This window comes from Armigeres subalbatus, chromosome 1 (assembly GCF_024139115.2).
Source record: "Armigeres subalbatus isolate Guangzhou_Male chromosome 1, GZ_Asu_2, whole genome shotgun sequence".
Classification (NCBI taxonomy): domain Eukaryota; kingdom Metazoa; phylum Arthropoda; class Insecta; order Diptera; family Culicidae; genus Armigeres; species Armigeres subalbatus.
The window spans coordinates 1,737,975-1,761,723 of record NC_085139.1 but is presented as its reverse complement, the minus strand read 5'-3'; the positions used below and the strand labels follow the sequence as shown (position 1 = coordinate 1,761,723).

The 23,749-nt window shown below is 39.1% G+C and overlaps 1 long non-coding RNA gene across 1 annotated transcript in view; it reads left to right on the top strand.

Moving 5' to 3' along the window:
* The window catches only part of LOC134219569 (uncharacterized), a 412,937-nt gene extending 390,493 nt beyond the window's left edge, over positions 1 to 22,444 (top strand). Inside the window, exon 3 of the long non-coding RNA XR_009981610.1 lies at positions 22,293 to 22,444. This is a non-coding gene — a long non-coding RNA (uncharacterized LOC134219569). The remainder of the gene's footprint in view (positions 1 to 22,292) is intronic.
* The last annotated feature ends 1,305 nt before the right edge of the window (positions 22,445 to 23,749 follow it).

Below are 23,749 nucleotides of genomic sequence, written 5' to 3'. Positions count from 1 at the left end.
CTTAGTGGCTTTTGACCAATAGATTTCGGGCGAATGGGTTTCGGCTAAACGACCCTTCCCCCTACGTCCTTGTAGTCAGTTAGGAAGATGGAAGGAATATTAGTAGGTGGTTTTTGTTATTTGAAGATTGTTTTTACCTTTGCGTCTCCACAAAAACCACAGAATACCGAACGTGATCAAACACGTATCAATTGATTTACTTCTCAAGCTCACAAAGCCCAAACTATTGAAGATCGCACTTGTTTCGACTGGAGCAAATCGCAATACAAGCGCATAATCCACCGAATATATATTTTTCGTTCTCTTCCCGACGAAAACACACGCACTGTACTGACTTTCCCGATGGCTCAACTTGCTGGTCTGGGAGAGCTGTGCTAAAAATCATCATCTGAAACACCAGCGAGCGCAAAACAAGTTCCTGAAGATGATCCTCAACATTCCTTCCAAAACACGATCTTCTGAGGTCCTCCGTTTGGCCGGAGTCAAAATACTTCACGAGCGCTTTGGTGATCGGTTCAGGGCTCGTAACTTAGCTTCTGAACAACAAGCGTAAATATTTAGGTCATTTTTTTAATTAGCCAGTGCCTTCTCAAGACAATAACGTTAAATTAGAAAACTCTCAAATTGTTAAATAGAATGGAAACAGTTAAACTAAAACCTAAAGCTGAAGGGCCAGTTGGCCAAACACTCATCTTGAAAATTAAATTGTTAATCCAAACCTGATAAATAAATATGAATTTATTGAAAAATATGTTGTGGGCTAACTTGGCTTACTATGGAGTGGAGACGCATGGTTGATGTAAGACCACCATGCGAATATGGAAGTATTTTTGTATTACATCACCGAAATAACAACAAACTTCTAAAAGTTAAAGATTTGATGTAACCTTCAATGTTTAGTTGTTCAGCATTATGGAGCGACGCTGCTATACTGTCCGCAATACTTGCACCGCATCACCTAGTTGGGCAACAAAATAACTTTCCTCGGAGGGTAATCTTCTTCTGTATATAAAAATGAGTTTACATTTCCTTTGAGGCAATATACATCATGAACGGAATTGCCGATTTGCAGGAATTCTTCACTAATCGGTTCGTCCTGGTATCTGCTGTGTTTATATTTATAAAAGGTTGGTGCATTTGACCGGGAAAGTTGGAAAATGGTCGAAACACAACGTTTTCATGATTTCTGAGGAAAGCCTTCAGCTCGAGTTAAGATCGATATAGAGTACGACGCTGCAATCAAATATACGATTCTAAAATTAGATAAAAAAAATACGAGCTAGAGATCTCATATATGATCTAGAAGTAATAAAGATAAAAATCTTAAATCTAAATATAGGAAATAAACGACATGTCCATGATGAATATATATATATACACGATTTAGCGGTTTTCGTTTTCAACAGTTATCCGACTCGCACAATGACCTTCTTTTATTCACTCGGCTAGAACCAAAATAACCGCTTCGCGTACCATCAGACCAATGAATACGATAGGTTTTAAATTCAACTAACGATCTTGAACTATTGAGCTTTTCAATAGTACACAAATGTGTGCCCCAATTTTCCAGCCGCATTCTCGCCTAACTCGATTGTTGAGGGTGAATGCAGCGTTCCTCTCCACAGAGCTGAACAAATCGCCCGTCCACGACCTCCGACAACAATTGCGATTCATAGCCAGAAATGTGTGACACACACCGAAAAGCAACGCCACAATAATGGCCACTTGACATTTATCTGAACAATGAACATAACAAAATATCGTTGCCGGACCTGGCCCGGGGATGACTCAATGGCCGGCTGACTGACCGGTTGGCGTTTACTACAATTTAAGTACGCTGAACGATGGATTGTTGTCGTTCTTGTTTGTAGCGGCAGCCGACGGGCATCGAATCGGGCCCCTCCGATGGCCAATAATTGGCCCGATGATGGTACTTGGGCTTGCCTCGGTGTAGGTATGTAGAGCGTGTCTTATCGATGTAAGGCGCACTTCACCGCCCGAAGCCACGGTCGAAGCCACTGGGTCGAGGGTCCAATTTGCAGCGAGTAGAAGCGGACGGGCAGGGCGAGAAACAAACAAATAATTAATCAAATTCTAGTTCAGGATTTTTATTTTCAGTTTTTTTTTACGATGCAATTTGTAGTAAAAATATCGTAAAACGCGTGTTTACGACTGAAGCTACTACACTTGGGCTGCTACGTGTACTGTTCTGCACTTAGTCTGGCGATATGAGAACGCGAAGAAGGAACGGCGAGGTTCACTCGGAACAAATTGGTTGGCTTATATAGTTGGAATGGTTTTGCTTGTCTGGAACCGTTATTATAGCTGAAGGTGAGCAAATGGTTTGGACCACCTCTGCTAATTTTGAGACAATCGTAGGAACCTTCCAAAAAAAGTCAGGAAAATAATAATAGAGTTATAAAATTATGTTTATTTATCTGAATATTTTCATGAAACCTCACAAACATTGAAGAAAAATGTCCTGTCGAATAGTGGAGTGTAATAATATGTAATCATCAACATGAAAACGGTTAAGTTGTTAAGCGAATCAAAACTGAAATTGATAACAATCTTAGAGAAGTATGTAAAAGTGAAGAATCTTTGTAAGTTGGAAAGATTCTCAACCCTCTGGGCAAAGAGTGCCACTATGTTTGCCTTCATACACAACATACCAATTAATGAAATGAGATCATTTAATAAGTAATTGTAAATACAAATCTGCTTAACCCCTAGAGAAAACATAAAGTCATGACAGAAAACATCGAACCATGATAGATAGTTATCCAGTGATATTTCAAATGTTCTATTCAGTTTTTCCTTATTTGGAGTAAAATAAATTTTGCGAGAATAAAGTTTTTTTTCAGTTCTCATTTTGAGTAACATCATAAATGAGATAAAGGTAATATGTTATACAATTATCAACACCTACATATCAATTAAGGCAATCTCAAATCATTCAAGAATGTTTCTAAAGCCTCGCTCAAGCACATTTCCGTATCAAAATAGCTTACGTATTGATCTAGCAAACAGCTGAAATCGTCTCAGTCGTGAATAAAATGTGTTCATCCCGCTCGCTCGCCATGGCAGAGACAGAGATAGCGAGCACCATTCTTTCGATAATTTTAATCCCACCGCCTGTCATTACTGGGTGCAATTTATGCTCCTGCCTTGCTTTGTGGCGGTGTTCGTTCCGTAGGTAATTCGATCAAACCCTCACACACAAACGGGCAGAACCATACTCGAGCGACCGACCGCATTCTCGCTGCCCGAAAGCAAACCGGTCTTTCTCTGCTATGCTTTGGCACGGCATGGCATGGCTCCGTCGCAGATCAATGATGCGTTGCCTATAGCAACATGGTCGTTTACAATGTTGTCGCTGCCATATTCGTAAGCTCGAAACATTACAAATGTTGGCTTTTATTAAATCGTTATTTTTGGCTTAAATTCATACTACTATCGGCAATAAAAGCCGTATCAGCATGACCCCTAGAGTGCCATGATGAGCCAATTCAAAACGAAAATAAATTACAAGCCAATTATCACTGCTATTTAATCTAATAGCAATAATCTGAGGAGGTGGAATGCTTTCGGTTGTTGTTCAAACACAGCACACCCCTTCCCGATCTAAATAAAAAGGAACAATGCGTTGGACTGAAGCGTGATAATATGGGTAATAATAATAAAAAATCGTAAAACTGAACGTTATATGACTTTTTAATTACCCTCACCACAGAAACGCGGTGGACGGCCGGCGGGCGGCTGTGAGTGTGGTGGACTGCCGCTCAGATAGATGAATGAACGAGATGCCTACCAAGTAGCAAACACCGGACATAAAATACGTTCGTTCCATTCACACGAGCGCTACCTCTATCCAATAAAGAAAACGCAGTTCTAATTTTTTATCTATATGGTGGTGGTTCTTTCAAAAGTCGTAAAAGCAGAAGTTACAACATAGTTTAGAGTATCATAAACATACTGAAGTACAGCGAGCAAACCGCATTCAACACTCTGTTCGTTTCTAGACTCTTTTTCTGGTTCTGGTCCCATTCGAAATGAGCTTCGGTCGTAAAAAGTAATAAAATCGGAAAATTGACCGACATACGCTTGAATTGTATCAATCGATCAGTTGCTAATGTTGACATAGAATGGCACAGCATAAGCAATTCGTTTTTTCCTTCAGTACTAGATTATCTCTAGTCAGTTTTTTTTCATTTACGCTACAAAGTTGATGTAAATACGTTGGCAGTAGACAGAGACTACATGGGCTTAGGTGCTGAATACGGGCGCTAGTGTGTGTATCAGGTTCTTTCGGGCAAGACAGGTAATCCGTATAATAATCTGCTATCGATAAAGTCTCGGGCAACCTGAAAAGGCAGTTCTCGATTCGTACTCCGGTAGATGCAGGGAAGGATCCTAGATTCTGATCAAAGTTAAATCTCGATCGACAGTTGGCTTTCACGGCATATAAGTGCTTCTGGAAGGTCAGGTTGCGCTCAAGGACTTTTACAGATTGTTTGTATGTCACATTGACAATGGACCTTTCCTGTCACAAATTTTTATTCGATCAATCGATTCTTTGGCTTATTTTGAGGTCAACATTCCCAAACAACCCATATTTTTTGACGTCTCTAAGTATTTCCAAAATTTACGTTGCGTTGCGTTGCGTTGTAACAGAGTATTTCGTAGATTGCATACTGATAGCTGTCATGTATTTTCTTTAACTTTCTTACCCCAACTGCCTATGGATTACTATTTGGGATTTAATAGCAACCCAATTGGGGTCAAAAATGATAAAGCATGAAAGCTACCATTGCCGGCCACGCCCATCTTCTCTGTTACTAAGGAAGGGAGGAAATGATGATATGACATCTACTTAACGAGAGGCCAGCGACTCACCGACGCCCTCATAGATGTCAAGGAGTTGGATGGTTGGTAGGGAATATAGTTTAGGAATATCATCATAAGCAAATGATATAATGCGTTTAAACAGACGTTGGGAGTGACCATGCTAAGAAATTTTTGTCACTCCATTGTTAATTGTCCTGGGATGGGGCGAAGCTATTAAACTTGCCCTGGCTACCCAAGTAGGACACATGTCCCACATAGATTACTGCAACGGATATGCGACTAGATTTGGTCACTATCAAGTTGCTGCAACCATTTTAGTCTGACTTGTGCTGCTCCGGTAATCAGCCTAGATTAAAGCGCCATTGTTCGCTCTCTGAAACGAGAAAGAATATAAAATATATTAATTTTCCCTTCCCCTTATGCGATCCCAATTGAAATTATGTACTCATATTAATATATGCCCTTAGTAATAAGCGAAAACCAATATGTAATCGAGAAAATAGAAATATTGAGGAAAGCCAATAACAGTCTGTACTTTGGTTGAATCAAATTTAGTTGTATTCGGAAATTACTCCATCGAAACATCGGATCAACCTATTGCTTCAAACGGGAATAATTCAAAGATGTTTTTCACCACAAACTACGAAACATTCGCCATCGACCAGAATATTGCATTGATACTTCGGCGGTACACTAGTCGAAGAAAACTGACGAAAAACTACGCAGAAGAAACTTTAATCAATTCCTCGTCAGATTCTGCAACTAGTATGGTGATAGGTAACGATGATAACGGCGACCTGCAGGATCTTTGTACCGCATGCGATGCTAAGGACTCCCTACAAACTTATTTATTTCTAGTAAAACCATTTGGTTAAATTCACGAAAATGTTAAAAATAAAACTAAAATGAAGGACACGCCAAGTTTAAATGAAATCACAGAACCGTGATTCAAAATGTTTTTCAATAAAAGCAAAAAACTACATTACAGTGATTACAGGTATAGAAGAATGATTATTCATTACGCTTTTGTCATACATTCTTAAACTTTTTTCTTCTTTTATATTTTTAGACAATTGAGGGCTTTTCAATAGTTTTATAGGATTTTTTTAAAAGGCTTCCATAATCTTCAACGATTATATTTATGGAACTATGGCTTTCACAATACGTGAATCATCATCAACATATTTGTCAAAAATGTGTTGTAATTTTCAATGATTAAAATATCTGAATATGCAAAGATTATGACAAACAATGCTTAATTCATACAATTTCCAGTAAGGGATCATTCATAAAATATATCACGTTTATAAAGAAATACAACTGGGTCAAGAACTGTAACGACCCCATCAAAAAATTATATAAAATTCAATACAAAATAATAGGAAAGGAGGTGAAATTCCAATGTTTGCGTGAGGTATGGATTTTCTCTGACATATCCAAAATTGAATTCTAATTCAATAGTTATGATTTATTATCTCGTCTTAGCACATGCATAGCTAGTATTTGTTCCATTCTTAGAAAGTTTTTCGATCAAACTAAAAGTTAAAAAAATACACGCATTTGAAAGTGCCCCATTTCTAAATAATCTGGTGTTTGATGCAAAAAATGTGATTGATCTAAATTGTAACACAATTATATAAGTATAAGCATTGAATACCTATTTGAAGTCAGGGAATAGAATTTGCACGATGAATTAGAATAATACAACGAATCCAAGTTGTGTAAATATAATGCCCCTATAATATAAATATTTTTGTCAATACTATGTTTTTCCTGTCCCTTATTAGATTCTGCGTTCTTTCCACGAAAATCTTAATTCAAAATTTATACACCCACATTTTCTATCATCATTCCAAAGTAGGGGGGTTGGGGGTAATATGGACATGCTAAGGAATCGCGCCATTTTCACAAGGAAAACCTAAATCACTTACGTGAATCTTGAATAGAAACACTACAATGACTTGAAGTCAATTTAGTAGAAAACAATCGGATTTTGTGATTTTTTGACAATGAAAATAAGGATGAAAAAATCTCGTTTTAAAAGTATGCGGTGAAACGGACATAATGTGTGGGTAAAACGAACATGTTAAGAAATTAAGCTTAAAACAGTGAATTTGGTTGATAAATTGTATGCATAGGCTAAGTATCTCTAAAATGAGTCTCTGGAAATAAAATGTTGGAAATGTGGAAATAAGAAATAGAAATAAAATATAATAATTATTATATTGGTAACTTACAATGATTTTACTAAAAAAAGCATGTAACATAAATAAAAATTACTTAAAAAGCCATTTGTCAGAACAAAAATCGGAAATTAGAATTTCCTAATGAATGCTTAGTGTTTTAGGACGTAAAAGTACAAACTTTTCAAAATAAAATTTCGTTGAAAGAAAAAATGTATGTACTTCATATGGTCCATATTATCAGAACGTGTCCGTTTTACCCCACCATGATCCAATTTCTTGAAAAATTGAGATAAATCATCAATTCAACCCGTACATAATCTTTGGATAGACTAAGTTTGAGATCCTCGAGGATCTTGCCAAATAGTTTTGCCGATTTCTGTTTCAAACGCATAAATACTGCACATCAAAAATTACATCACCATGGCATTTCAGCCATAGTCTACATTAAATCTTTAATAAAAAGAATAGTTTTCATTATTTGAATGTAGTTAAACATGTTACACTCATAATTTGAAACATGCAATAAGATCCACTTAAAGGAGTGCCAATTTTGAAACGATTTAGCACAAACTGGACCTCTGTCCGTTTTACCCACCCTGTCAATTTTACCTCAACCTCCCCTATGTATAAAAAATAATAGATTCCATCTTGATTAACATGCGTTTAGACTTACCTTATAGTTGAGCAAATTGAAAGTTTAGTGTTTTTAGCTTACTTGCGGGCTGACGAGAATGATGATCAATTGATCAATTCGGATACCTCAAAGACGCCAGTACCGTGAGGACCTTAAAAATGCGCTCAACGGACACCAACGTTTTGTTGATGAAAAACACCAATTCATGTACGCTTTCAGACTTCCGTTGGGCTCGGCAAGTTCTTGATGAGTGCGATCGATTCGAAATCCAGTCCTGCCCGTCGTACAGCAACTATTGAAGTTCCGCACAGTGTAATTTTTCATGTAGCAGCTTCAGAAATGCTTCAAATGCTGGTTGAAATTGGTCCAAAATCATTAGCTGCAGCCTATGTTTTTCTTGAGATGAAGAAACACTTAATGATCTTCGGACATCGATTTTATAATTTTGAATCGGTGTTACTTTAAACACAAAAATTGACGGGAACAGATAATTTTTCACACTTTATCACCACTTGATTTTTTACCACAAAGAGCAAATTTATGCAATATTTGCTCTATGTTTCACTAAATAAAATCAGGACTGTTCGTTTTCTTTGACAGCAGCACACTCGTCTCTAAGTATTTCAAAATTTAAAACAAAAATCGAAAAAGTGCTGTTTTTAGGATTGGTCCGGTTTTGAACGAACATCGAGTGAATTTTTCAGGCCGGTTCACAAGTGCAGCACTTTTTCGAGTTTTGTTTTCGATTTTAAAAATAGTTAGTGGCTTCAAAAAATATGAGTTCTATAGGAAAGTTGACCTTAAATAAGCCAAACAAATCGACTGACACAATTAAGCGAGATACAATTTTTGAAGGGAATGGTCAATTTCACTGTGGACATGTGAACCGCATAAACTGCGCAGGCGCTCAGAAGCTGGTTTTTCACGAAGCTACTTCGACAATTACCAAATAAATGCCATTTGCTTTGCGTAAACATTTTCTCGTGGAGCACTTGAAGGACGTAGTTCATAGACGCAAGGAACAACGTCTTCGCCACAACAATTCATCCTATGGCAGATTTCAATACAGTTATGTATCAAATACTTGCAAAATCTGTATATAGACCGGAAGATTGTAATACAATCATTGTATTGAAGTTCCACAATTTTGCGTTTATGGCGATAAAATATATTAAAGGGTCAAGAACTCCAAAATTATAAGTATTTTATAATGAAAAGTAGATCCTCAAATCCGAGTTACGGCCCCACACACGATCCGATGTGTTGTACAACTTTGGCTCCGCTCCTAGGACATTTGGATGAGTTGGAGTAAAGTCGGATCGTCTGTGGGCAAGTGGTACGACTGTCGGACGGACGGTTTCAAAGTTGCGAAGTTTGATTTTGCTCCGACTTGTGGTGGGTGGAGTCAAATGTTGTACAACCAAGTTGCATTGTGTGTGGTATTGTTGCACAACACTGTTGCTTTGAATTTTTCTAGTGGAATACCCAGAAGAAGAAAGTGATTTTAGCGATAATATAGAAAACAAGTTAATATGCGATAATAATTAAATAATAATAATAGAATAACAATAAGATAATATTAGACCTGTGTGCCGCCGCCGGTGATTTTCCTGCTCCGTCGCCTTATGAGAATTGACCACGCCGCTTGGCCACTTGGCCCCTTGTTATACAGCGTATGCTTGGTCAAACATATTTTGTACTAAAATCGGCTGACAATTTAATTACTCAAAAAATGTCCCACATTTTTCTTCGGGATTCCTTCAAGAATTCCAGAGTCAGAGATTTTATGAAAAATTCACTATTTTTTATTGAATTTTCCGCGGGAAATTCTGTGATTGAGTAGGTAGTAGGTGAGTAGGAGTAGTGAGTAGGTAGGTAGGTAATTCTGTAATTGAGTAGATTGAGTAGGTATGGAAAATCCACAGATTGAGAAAGAAAAAAACTTTCGAAAAAATTTCAGGAGGAATACATTGAGGACTTTCAAAAGGAACTCAAGAAGGACCTTCCAGAAGAATTCCAAGCGGAATACATGGAGGAACTCCTAGAGGAACTTCCGGAGCAATCCATTGAGGATCCAGGAAGCACTTTTTGTGGAGTTCCTAGATGGAACTTTCGGACACATTCCTGGAGAAGCTTCTGGAGAAATTCTATAGGAACTTCTTTGAGGAAATTCCGGAGGAAATCCTTGGATAACTTCCGGAGAAATTCCTGGAGGAATTTTCTGTGGAATTTGTGGGGAACTCCGAAAGGAGCAACGGAGTTATTTACGTGGGAATTCCTAGAGGAACTTCCGGATCCAATCACAATCAAATACAATTTCAATTTTAAACAAATTTCAATCGCATTCCAATCCATCATCACTAAAATTTCAATAACATACCATTCACGTTCCAATAAAAGTCAATTCAATCCACAACTAATCTAATTCTAATCCCATTCCAATTCAAATCCAATCTAATTGCTCTCAATCAAATCCCATTCCAATTCAATTCATCCAATTCGTCCAATTCAGTATTCGTGAAAAAGCACCAAACACATCAGAATATACAGAAAGATAATGACTATAAATATTACGTTTGTTGGAGTTTTGGTTGTACCAACTAAACTGTTCGTCAGACGGTTGTACAAACTAAATTTTTCGTACAAACTTGGGGGCGGAGTAAAAGTTGTACAACATGTCGGAGCGTGTGTGGGGCCGCTTATGCCCAAAAAACTTGTGTGGATTGGCGCGGTGACGCTGCGTTACCACTTTTTCCTGGTGCACACTTGTGTTTAATTAACGCCGCGTTCACACAGCGTTGAAAAGATGCTACATAGCATCGAACCTAAATGGTCCAAGTTCCAAGGAAAACATCCTCCGCTTGCTGTTAAGAATTCTTATTCTTCGTGATTCGAGTATAATGTGATCCGCAAAGGTATTGTTCGAAATTCGAGAAGTAATTTGTCCGGGATGTGGGTATATCTTCGTGTTACGAAAACCCATTTTTCCTACTTTTGAGAAACAAATGGCCCGAGTTCCGTAAGACATATTGGTATCAAAGAGCAAACCGTCTGAGTTTGGTAATGCAATTTTTTTTGAAACTAGTTCTTCACTCATGTTCATCAAAATGTTGAATTTTGTGAAATGTGATATTTTTGGCTTAACATACCATCTAATGGTAGTAATCTTATTTGTATGTGCTCAAAAGACGATACATTTTACCGGAAGGAGAATTTGTTTTTAAGTAATTATAAACGAGTACAATAAATTTATTTTACTGATAGAAACCATGGTTACTCTGTGAAGTAGGGAAGAGTATGGAATTGCTCAAATTTGCGTGACTTAATTTGTGAGCAAACTTTTATTATTTTTTATTCAACCATAACCGCCTTCAGACATGGTAATTTTATTTCTAATTTTTGATTGTTCAGATTTCAAAAAGTTTTTGATGCCGATCAATAACATTCAATGCTGGTTCAAATCTGGTTAAAAACTAATTCTAAACTAGGAAAACAAAATTTTAAAAAAGTGAAATAATGAAATCGTGAATTAATTTTTTGCCTAAACTGCGGTCAATTCGGCTTAAGAAATAAAAATAGTGATTTTAAACGAAAACAAAAATTTGGGTATTTGAAGGTTCAGCAAACTCAAAGGCGCAATTCAAATATGACGTCCACTGCCTTTTAGATGTGTAGACCCCTCCTGTCACGCTTTTTTGTATACCTAGTATATGTTGTGTCACTAAATCTTAGAGCCCCTCCCCTTAAAATCTGTGACGTCATTTTTGAATGAGAGAGAAGGATGGTCTGAGGCAACATATTTGGATTCAATAAAGTAAAATTCTCTATCAGGGCAACATCACAATATGACATAGTACCCTAGCAGCAAACATGTTCCAAATATGTTACAGCAACTCATATGTAATCAGATTTGGTCACAATCAACTTGTTGTAACCGTTTTTGCCTGACTTGTGCTGCTCGGGCAAATATAATAATATTAAACAGATAGCATTCATGAAAAAAAATTAACACAATTTGAGAAAATTATACAAACATTATTGTCGACAATGAACAATTAAGTTGATGGTCGTTGCTTGTACCCGATAGACGAATTTTCTTTGCGAAATTAATGTAATGCTTGTGGTTGAATTTGAAGTTTATCCAACACATCTTGGTGTCAGAAGTGCAGCAGTTTTTGGGGACCGAAATTAGATTTAATCTCGGTGATACTAGAAGTATCCTACTACGCAACACCCGAAACTGTGTGTTTAGCAAAATAGTGGACAATGATACAGCGCAGCGCAACGAAAAATTTAAAAAAAAGTGAACACTTGCGCAGACAACTATTAGATACCGGTGCATGTAGATAGCGAGCCTATGACCGTTCGTCTACAAGAGATTTATGAAGAAGTGCTTTCTGTTCGAAGCGAACAGAGGAAACTACTTTCCCAGTGTTCCCAATGAAGTGCAGGTGTTGCAGGTTCTACTTGAATAGCCGAAACTATCATTCTTCGACAACAGCTTGTATATGGTGACCTACATGCATCAGCCTAAGGTCTGCCGATGGTTATTCTAATAAATAAATATTTCAAAGAAAAAAAAAACAATTATTCTGAACACTCCAACAGTAGCGAAAACCACATCATCCTCGAGCGAAATTAATTCCACCAATGCAGATCCCCCCCAGGTGACAAACGCAACTTTCATTACCTGGCGAAATCCTCACTGCTTGTCAACCTACTCCGTGAATCTTCCCAAGAATGTAATAATACCGGGATGCGTGGCTCCAACAGTCATCCCGATCCTGTGTCCATATTCCTCGCTTCGATCGACTCTAATTACGACGTGATCGTTTGCATAATTCCTATCAAAATAGAATAACTATTTCCGGAATTGTATTTTTTTTAAATTTTAATATGTTTTGTTATTTCTTTGGAAATGTATAATTATAACTGTCTACTTAGACCAGTGATCCCCAAAGAGCAGCCCTCTAACCCTTTTCCTTTGAGAATACACTACTTGTGGCCTATTGATAAGCATTATATAACAGGAAGAGCTTTTTAACATTCCTAATATTTCGATGTTCTCAGGAACTTGTCAAGCTCACATCACTGATATTGAAGCACAATTTATATATCGTGAATAGTTCTATCATTATAATTCATGAAATTCATAACTTCATACTTAGATGTTGTGGTAGGCCGACAGCAAATATACTTCGATGTTATCGCGGGTTGTGATAATAGCAAATTTGTATTTGTCGCATATTCATATTTACTAAAGGTTGAACCACAGATAATGGATATTTAGGCTGGTATCCGATACGTATGTAAACATCCGCAACCATTGATTCAATAGTATCGAACCTTTAGAATGCAATTGGCAATCGTTTGGAAATGGCCGCACAGAGAACAAACGTTGAAGCTGAGCTCGCTATGTATTGGTAAGTTTTTATTGTTAATTTTTAAATTACTTTGTCGCCGTTATTCCGTGCAGAATCAGGTCTAGCATTATCAAAACATGCCGCTGTGTGCTACTGCCATTTTGCATGCAAAAGTATACCAACGCCATCGTGTTGCCAAAATGAGGTTGTGAGTTGCAAAGTCGACGTCGTTGGCGTTGAGGTTTCGATTGATTATTTTCACATGTTTTGTAAAAAAAATTGCTTGTGCCTCCAAGTCTGCTCTCTGTGATGGCACGACGATCATTTCTATGTGAATCGCCGATCTATTGCGACTGTCAAACGTATTGGCTGCGTTCGGTTATTGCTTATATGTTGCATCCCTATATACTTCCACAATCATTCGAGTAGATGGCTGTAGAGTCAACGTATATCAATTCAAAAGTTTACTCAAGATCGTCAAAACAAAAATTCTAGCTCCAGAAAATAGGTTGACTATTAACAAATCCTATTCGATTTCTTTTCAGAATTGCAAACAGATTCTGTACAGAACCCTTAAACGGATTCTGTTCAGAATCCTAAACGGATTATGTTCAAAATCTCAAACAGAGTCCCGAACGGACTGTATTCAAAACTTCAAAAAAAATTCCGAGGAGATTTTGCTCCAAATCTCAACCGGAAATTTGTTCCGAATTATGAACAGATTCTGTTTAGAATTCCAAATGGATTATATTGAAAAAATCTGAATGGTTTCTGTTCAGAATCTCAAAGATACTGTTTGGAATCCCAAACGGATTTTATTTAGATTTTCAAACGGATTCTGTTTAGAATCTTGAACGAATTTTGCTCAGATCCTGAGTGGCTGCTTCTTAGCATCTCGATTGGATGCTGCTGAGAATCCCAAAATGATGGATTTGATGAGTTTCGCGCTGTTCTAATCAATTTTATTATTGAGTTCGGCCGTGTGTGCAGCCACGCTTTACTCGTTCGGTTTATTCTGTTCTACGGCGTTTTTGTGTCTTGTCGGCGGATCTTTACTTCTCAACGTGTTTGACCTATGTAAACGGCTGGGCAATCCTTAGAAGGAATTTGATATGTTCCTGATATGTCACCTCGGGGCACTTTATCTTTCAGGTTAAAGAGCAAGTCTCGTAAAGTGTTATCACTTTTCTGGACTACGTGTAACACTTGCTTGTCGTAAAAGGGTGAATTTGATTGGATTTGTCAACTTTGGATTAAAAGGCAAGCTTATTCTGGGCGGTTTCCTTCGTTTCTGGTATGAGTGTTGTGATATTCTGTCGTTTATTTTTGCGCTTGTGCTTACGGAGGATTCTATTCTCAAACGACTTGTCATAGCCGTTTAGCATGGCAGCTGTATGAGCTTGTCCTTCTCCTCTGCAAACTCTGGCTTCTCCATAGGGATATTGTAGAATCTATGTGCCATCGAATGGAAGGCGTCTTGTTTTTGAGCTCCTAAGTGATTGGAGTCGGAAGTAATGTTATGATCAGTGGAGGTAAGTTTACGGTAAATTCAAATTTTCAAACTGCTCTCTTCTTTTCTGCTGATCATAAGATTAAGAAAAGGCAATTTCCATCTACTTCTTTCTCATTCGTAAATTTTTTTATGGTGCTGTGTTGAGAATTCATGTCATTCGATGATGAACGCCTGCTACTGACGTCGCCAGCCCAGTCAGCGTTGGAAAATCCGACGAAATTTTTGTTTCTTGTCTCCTCCCAGCTGCAGTTAATGACATTTTGTCGCCTTAAGATAGCGGAGAGTAGCCGCCGTCCAGTCGAGCTCCCTGGGTTCGTTGATCTTTCGTCCTAAGATTGCAGCTGTCGCAGCAATGTCTGGTCTAGCAACAACGGATAGGGACAGAAGTCCGCCTACGAGACTACGGTAAGGCGTTGGATCTGCGATCACTTCTTCAGCATCAACCATTTTTAAGGTCACTCCTCACGGAATCCACGTTTCAAAGTGCTCGCGTTTTCGGGGGCACGCCACTAGATACGAAGGCGGCGCACAACTGTCATTTTTGTTGATTTAGCTTTGCTGCGTCGCAGCATGCGTGAAACAATAAAAATGACAGTTGGTCGTTGCTACCGTATCGAGTGGTGTGCACCCGAAAACGCGAGCACTTTGATACTTGGATTCCGTGAGTTCACATACATGGTTCTCCTTGCCCGCAACTGGAGTCGGATTCCTTCAGCTTTATAAAAGCCACGCAGCTCATTATTCACGCATTCTCCCCCTGCATCCGAACGCACCACACATGGCTTACGTCCGAACAGGTTTTCTACCCACTTATGTACGTACATACGACTGTGTGCACAATGTCTAGTACACAAGATGCTTTTAGGTCAACCACTGGAGCCAACGGAAGTCTGGCCGATTTATCCTTCATACAGCACTCACACACTAGTCGCAAGCCGCAGTTACTCACATTCAAACCCGTAGCTAACTGTTCTTTCACGATTCTCTCGGTGGCAGTCCAATCACGGTGCCCTAGCCGCCGGTGCCATTGATGCTGGCAGTTCAGTTTACGTTGACCTTCGTTAGCAGTCCATGACGCCTCTGCGATACGCAGATAATACAGACCACCGTGGCGACCTCCCGTCGGAACAACGCTGCATTGAGCATCAACAATATCGCATCCATCCGAAACAAAATTTACCTTGTAGCCCTTTTTTGGAGAGCTTGCTGGCTGAAACCAGGTTTGTGGAAAGACCTGGAACATACTTCACCTCGCTGAAGTAAATCTTCTGATCGTTACCGGATCCGTCGATGCCGAATATTTCACCAGAACCTTCGCCTTGAATTTGTGTGCGCTTGCGGAGCGTGATGAAACCTCCAGCGAACAATTTCAACGAGCTGAAGAAGTTCTTATCGTTGATCACGTGGGCGCTTGCCCCGCTGTCGATTACCCAGCTACTGTGGTTTACTTCCGCCCCCGTGAACGCAACGCCTCTCGCATCATTTTGTGCAGTTTTTGCTTTCACTTTCCGGTCAGCATCCGCTTTCGACGAGTTTCCTTTCTTCTTCTGTTGATCCGCCTGGAGCTGGAGAGTCAGCGATTCGTTGCTTGACCTGTTCTCTGCGAATCGCCCTGGCTTCTCAACCTTCATCGTTCCGCCCTTCCTTTCGAGATGTCGATTGAACTCATCGACCAATTTTGCCTTCATCACGCCGAGGGAAATATCGTCATCCGTTCGACTGTCCAGCCCGTCATACGATGGAGGAAGGCTCCGCAGGAGCAAACAGATTTTAGTGTCCTCATCCAGATTCATTTCGGCACCATTGAAACTATCGAAAAGATCATCAAAAACGACTATGTGCTTCTCAATATCGCCGTTTTCCGTTAGATTTTCAGAACACAACCGCTTGAGGAACGACACACGGATGGATTGTGTCGTTTTCTGGTGGTAATTCTTTAGGGCATTGAAGACATCCTCGACGTGGGTACAGTTCTTGATCAGCGATAACTGGTTGTCATCTAGAAGCAGGATAAACGTCGCTTTGGCCTACCGATCCTTTGAAATCCAAGAAGCACTTCCCGTGAGCCATTGGTCCGGAACATTCTCATCGACCACTTCCCAAAGATTTTCAGGCGCCAGTAGCATCTCGACCCGGATCCGCCAGGTCTCCCAATTCATCCCATTGAGCAAGGGAACGGAAAACTTTCCTTCGGGCATCGCACTTTCGAAAATAGGCACTTCTCAAATGTCCGCTAGTTTTTTCACGAGCGACTTTTCCACCATCCAGACTTTCACGCGTAAAACGAGGCACACCCTTTTCGAAGCACAAACTATCCGGTTCTGCCCGGGCGAATCTTTCCGTCACGAAAACACTTCCGTGGCCCCGGTCACTGGACCGATAACCTGACGGCAAAGTCGAGGTACAGCAGTGGAATGGTTTACGGGAATTCGGGTTGACGACAGAGGAATCAAACGCGCAAAATACAAAATAAAAGTTACTTATTTATTGTTATTGTTGTTTTTATTATACACTGAGAAACAAAATATATTTAATTTAGAGGATGAGAGAGTTTTGTGATGGAAAATGTGTGTTGAATAAAGAGAGGTAGTCATTGTCCCTTTCAACATCTTTCACTGGAGCAACAATATCATCCACCTAGCGTATCCACATACGAGGAAACAATTTTTCTTTTTCTGATCTATTTTCAAAATCGCTCATGAAAACTTCCGCTAACCGAGGAGAAAGCTTGCTTGAACCAAGCGTCTGTTTGAATTTTTTTCCTCTCTCCCTCAAACTGAAACTTTTCAATTTTTTCACAAAATCAACTGAATTTTTGACACTTTTCCAATACTCCACTGGGTATTTCTTCATTTCATTCACTAGCTCATCTGATGGGTGAAGAAAGGTTATAAATCTCCTATTATAATTTTACAATTTTTATTATAATTCTCAGTTGTAGGGAATCTAGTGGGGTACACGACATAAGAAACTAAACTAAAGTCCCTTTTACCCCAGCTCAAACTTTGGCCGGTTTTTGTCGGTTTTGTCAGTCAGAGGAACTAGCTAATCATAGTCTAGAAATGAACAAAGCGTTTTATTGTTTGTCACTTTGGGCGACACTGACGTGCAGTAACGGTAAATGGGCAGCAGCTGAGAACTCTATCAATGCTTAGGGCATGTGAAATCTAGCCGATCAATCCGGATGTGTTCATTGACGAAGACTTCAAGTCTTCCAATGTCCTAGAGATCATAACAAACCTGTCGAAGATACAGCCACCACGAGTTACACCACTGCAATCATCTGTGAAACGTCTTTACGGTGCTCCAAAGTTACAAAACATCAATTTCGACTTCTAGCAACCCCAGCAATAGAGAATTGAATTTAGAAGTAAGTTGGCCGAGGTGTGTGTATCCAACTGAAATACGTCCATTTTCCAAAAAAGAGCATCTACAAAGACGTAAACATGAGCAGAAGTCGGACATGAATATGCAAAGCTTCCATCAATAGATTTTTGTAATTTTGTATCATCGATTTTTTTTTTTTACTAAAATATTGATTGTTGTTGAATTGGAATCAAAAGTATGCAAGCAAAGTTTTGTTACATTGGAAGAAATGCAGCTGAGAAGCTTGTTTAATATTTCATACAGTTATTTTGTTTTGATGAAAGAACAATTTGGGGTCCATAAAAAACCACGTAGTCATTGCAAACGTTAGTGTCCACCGATTCATTATAAAAGTTTGGAGACGACAAACCTTCTGTAGGACGATGGCCCGAGGTAAAATGTTTCGGATTAGCAATCTCCGGTCTGTAAGATTATTCCTAACCCCATTCATATGCTTTTATTGTAGCATTGTAGATAGAAGGACAGGCCACATGGGAGCCAAGATCGAGTTCAAACCTAGCAATGGTTCTAGAGTACTAAGCTTAGTTTTTCACACATCCACTGTAAATTTACTATTACCAAAACCGGTATTTTTTCGTCAGGGAAAATAATTCTTCAGCCAACCGTTGAATTGAAGCCATCTTATTAAACACTAAACTCTCCTTGTTAATGTCGACTTCCTGGCCATCAACTTAATAATACTTCATTGGGCGACTGGCGAATGAACTGTAACATTAAAATTTGAGGAGAATAAATAATAAGTTCACTTTTATGAGACTGCTCGCCTATGACAGAAAAATGAATACAGCTGACCCTGTAAAGACCAGGAAAGTGATGAGTCTGTTCAAGCGTCGACCCAATCTTTCGATACCCGAAGAGGTGAAGATGATATTTTTTTCTCATCTGATAGGATAGAGCACGTCGAAGACAACTAGGGGGAAAGACGGCTTTGGCAGGTTTTGTTCTATTATTGGCAGGGGGGTTTTTGTCGACCAAATTTTATGAAATTTGACCACAATATTCTTTGATATGCAAAGAATGTTTAGGCCAAATTTGAGCCTAGTCAGTCATAAAAAACCCCCCTGCCAATAATAGAACAAAACCTGCCAAAGCCGTCATTCCCCCTACTATGTGCAGTTCGAAATTATAAAAATGGACGTACAGTGAAATAAAAAGTGTTCGGTATTTCTATTCTTAGAATGGTAAAGAAACTGTCAACAGGTACCTCGCGTCTCCATTGATCATTAGACTTGTGCAGTTGATGGGATAGACTAACAAATTGATATTGGATATGCAAAATATATTTCAATCCTACTTGTCCGCAGCCATTACAACCTACATTACAGTTACGCTAATCTCCAACTGTTTTCCGAGTCTAATGCAAGGCCAGCACGGCTACGCAGACGGAAACTATTATCCATTTCGATGCAACATTGTTGTGCAATATGTTTGTCTCTAGGAGAATGACTAATTCCTTCACTAACCGCCAGAGATGTTAATTCCATGTGGAATTCCTAAGGCCTACATTATTTGCGCTACACGTCAACGACTTGATTTCAATGCTTTCCAAACCAAAGTCACACCTAGAAAGCATGACATTCTCCCCCATAGGCGCTGCCGGTCCCTCTCTTAGGCTGGTCGTCGTCGCGTTGGGTAGACCATTACCATAAACTGCATTAGCTAATAACAATACTTTTAATCGATAATGTCGTCTATCAAAACGGCTATCCCCAACGGACGCCCATCCACTGCGAAAAGATAGCCATTAGATGGACGGATAGAGACAATTTCACATTCACATATGCCGGCAGAGGGCTGTGCTGTAAGTACGTGTAACAAGAGACGGCGACGCAACGAGACGGTACCAGCCGGACCCCGCCGCACTGTCGAGCCCATCACGATGGGTCCACATTCGCATGCAATATTAGACACCGACTGCGGACGATACAAGGCGTGAAGGCAGAACGTGACAACATGATGAATAAATTATTCGTTTATTAAAATGAACGCCAATTATATGCAATTTCTTCGATTGAATCATAAATCAATTAGCTTGTACGTTTGACGACAGCCTTGCCTGCAATTCGGTATGCGCTGGATATGTTTGCAACAACGTACCGTTTTCGCTGCTGCAATCGACCTAAACCAACATCTGCAGTTTCTCGGTTCTTTGCAAGCGAGTCAAAAAATACGATCCAAACAAACCGTAAAATTTGTTCTGAAAATGTTTTTTGTTGTTAACTGCTCAAAATAGAAATTAAACACAACGGAGTGTTGTCAAATTGTTTACGGTTGTTTCGTCACTGAATTTGCTACCCAGGATTAGGGCTTCGGGAAGGGTTCAATTTGAAGAAAAATGAAAAATTTGCAATGTTGAGGAGCATACCGACGTAATAAATTTATGGTATGGGCTGGGTTCAGCCCGTCAGAGGGTTGTCCCATTTGTATCGTTATGTCATTAAAGAACCCTTGGGGATGTAGCCGCGTGATGGAAGCGGCAAGGTTCGAATAAATACCTACTTCGAAAGTTATGTAATTATGGAAGCAAAACGGTGCAGAAAAGAATGTTACAAAACGTTTACTGCAGTGAATCTGTATTTAAATTCTGTGTGTTGATTTTTGATCATTCGACAATTTAAGTATTGACGTTTGCTCTGCGGTTCGATTTTATTTGGCACTTCAGAAATCTTTCTCTTGAGAGACGATGATGTATTCTGAAAGGGCAAGTGAAATTGCAAAGCAAACGTCAAAACGGAATGTTCGGATTTGTTTAAGGACTTTTCAATACTTCTGATAGGAAAATGTGAGTTCTGGTTACTGCGTCTTGTACCGTGAGAAACCGAAATTCGTACAGCACCAAAATTCGTCCACCTTATGATTTATGATCAAATTTAAACAGTTTGGAAATGATTAATTTGCAATTTTTTTACCTTGTCATGCGTAAATGTTTGGTGCAATGTTTTACTACGCAAACACCACATTTGACATTGTTGTACTGAATAACATTTTCGTGCAACATGTACGTGAGATGGTGATAAAGTAATTGAACCGTTTGTTTGAGAAACTGCATATGTAACATTTTCGCCAAAATGAGATTTTTATATATTCTGAATCCTCTTCCAAAAATACGTATTCTGGCAAAAAAACACAACAAAAAATTTGTTCAGGAATGTATGAAATATTTTTCGTTTGTTTGAGAAACTACATATGTCCACGCACTTTGAAGAGCAATTGTGGAGTACTGCTTACAGTTTTTGCACCAGAAGTGCCTCAGGGTGTTGAGTTTTGCCAAAAACTATTGATCTGTATCGAAGAAATCGAAAGATTCGGTGCAAATTTGTTCAAAAACAATTTTTTGTTGTTTTCTCGAAATTGTGTAAAATGGACTTATGCAGTTTCTCAAACAAATAATTCAATTGGGTTATGGATTTTTCGAAAATTTGCTCTAGTTGTTACGTCTGTTTCTCTGTGGTAATATGTTGACACCTGCACATAGAATCAAATCAAAACTCTCTCCTTCGTAGATAGGCACTAATGATTCATTTTGAATAATCAGCTTCTGGACAAAACCAACATCTTTTTCATTCAGAGTAGTACTCAATTATCACTCATCTTAGCATTGAAAACGGCTATTACCAGCATCTCAAAAGCTCTTCAAGTTCAATCCTGACCTGAGAGAGGCAAAGTCCCTACCAGCACAAAACAGTACACCACCGGGTTCAAACCTTCAAGGGATCCGATGAACGAATACAGCTTTTGAATTTCCCTTCATCAGCTACTTCATCCCTGACCAAGCAATTTCCTATTAGAAAGCTATACGCATGCCCATTTTCCATCAACACCAAGCAAATAAAATTTCTCCCTTCCACCGATTCGAGTGTCCTAGACCATAGAGGATTGGAAAGCGAAAAGCTTTCTTCCCGATCAATAAATAGTGCACCCGAGACGCCACCAGATGTCGGTGCCTGTACCGAATTCTTTCTTCCCCTTCGCTCATCTGATCATCCACAATGCATTCGAACCATCAGACAGGGGTCGCACATTATGCCGTCGATGCGACCATTCCGATAATAGGATATGATATTATATTGCTGCTCAGATGTCGTCATCAATAAAACAATCATTTCAAGGACCCATGCACAATTGCACTGTAATGATGCCAATCTAAATTCGATATTAATGGTGTCCGCTAGTATTGGCGAGATATTTTTATTGTCCCCTTTTGATGGGTGTTATTCTATGGTGGGCACCTCAACTTGATAATTTAAAAGGGACAAAATTGAATCATTCTCACATTAAACGTAAATATTTATCGATCCGTCAACTCCATTCGCAAACAGTTTTCTGATTTTGTCTTGTTTTTTCCTCCATTTTTATTACAGGTACCCATCGGCTACAAAGGAGAGGACATCATCAGTCCATTGGACTGTACATTTTGTTTCACCGAAATTTTATTTAACTTAACCTTTGACGTTTGTTTTCTCAATCTGTGCTTGATTTTGAATGCGGCTCATTAAATTAATTTAATTTTCAATCGATTTGCGTTTTCATTCTTATTGGTTTATGCTTTGGCAGCCGTGCCTTCTACCGCGTACCACGATAGGAAAAGAGCAGAAAATATTGGCCGAAACGGAGGCGATTGTGGGAAAATGCACTCGAGGAGCATAGTGATACTATAAAATCAATTCGGTGGTAGTTTTATGAGGCAAATTTTATGATTATTGTCGAGATTTATAGCCGCCCGATGGTTGGCGGACTGCGGTTAAAGTGGAAACGCCCGCGTATGGTGTTTTCAAGTGTATAATTAGTTTTTCAATTTTGGGCCACCCGAGGAGTCAGTTGAAAAAAAAATGAATAAAATGTGATGTGCATTGAATGTCAATCCTGATGAGAAGAGACATTTTAGTGCCGGAATGATCCATGCGACCATGAAAGTAAAAGGAAGCGTGAAACAACAAGTTTTATTGTGGCCAAACGGTATAAAATATGTTTATGGCAAAGCATGGAATTGAAATTAGGAGGAATTGTGTCACTTGGGGTTTTACGAGATAAGGCGTCAAGTTTATGGGTCGCTACTACGTTCGGCCACCGAAAGAAAAGACGGATGAGATGATGCTGACCTTGCACTTCGACGGATGGGTCCTTTATTTTGACGAGGAGCAAATGCACTGCAAGGTAAGAATACTGATTTATCCACAAAGTACATGTAGACAATTGCTAATTATTTATAAAATTTCACGGTCAGTAAATGAACAACGACTCAGTGGGTCGTGAGTAAGTAATTTAATTGCTACTGCATATGCATTCGTCATGATTGTTATTTTACGATAATCGCTCTCTTGTTTGCTCACTACGGCAATATTATATGGCGTTTAAATTGTATTGCTATCTATACGAATGAGTCTTTTCACCCAATTTTCGTCTCTTTCCAACCAATCATATCTCGGGTGCAGTGGGTTCTCCCCTCGTCCGACTCTGTCATTCATTGTGTGTCTATACTCAACCCGTGCTCCTTTTGCGCCTTTTTTATGGGTGATATAAACTTTTTTTACAGGTTTTAAATTGCTTTACGAGCCTATTAATAGTTTCTCGTCAGCGCTTGAGTCGCCCACCCTGACCAGCAGCAGTGCAGAAGAAGAAAAATGACGTCTGGGATCCCCTTATGATTTATTGCTGAGCTCTGATGATCGTAAAGTCATACAAATCTACACCGTGTTGAGGCGCTCCGTGGGGATAAACGATCATTATCACCTATTGACCGATGCGATGGTAGACCATCATAACAATTAGGACTGACATTTTGAGCAACAAGTTTGTGTATACTATGTTGCATTTACTT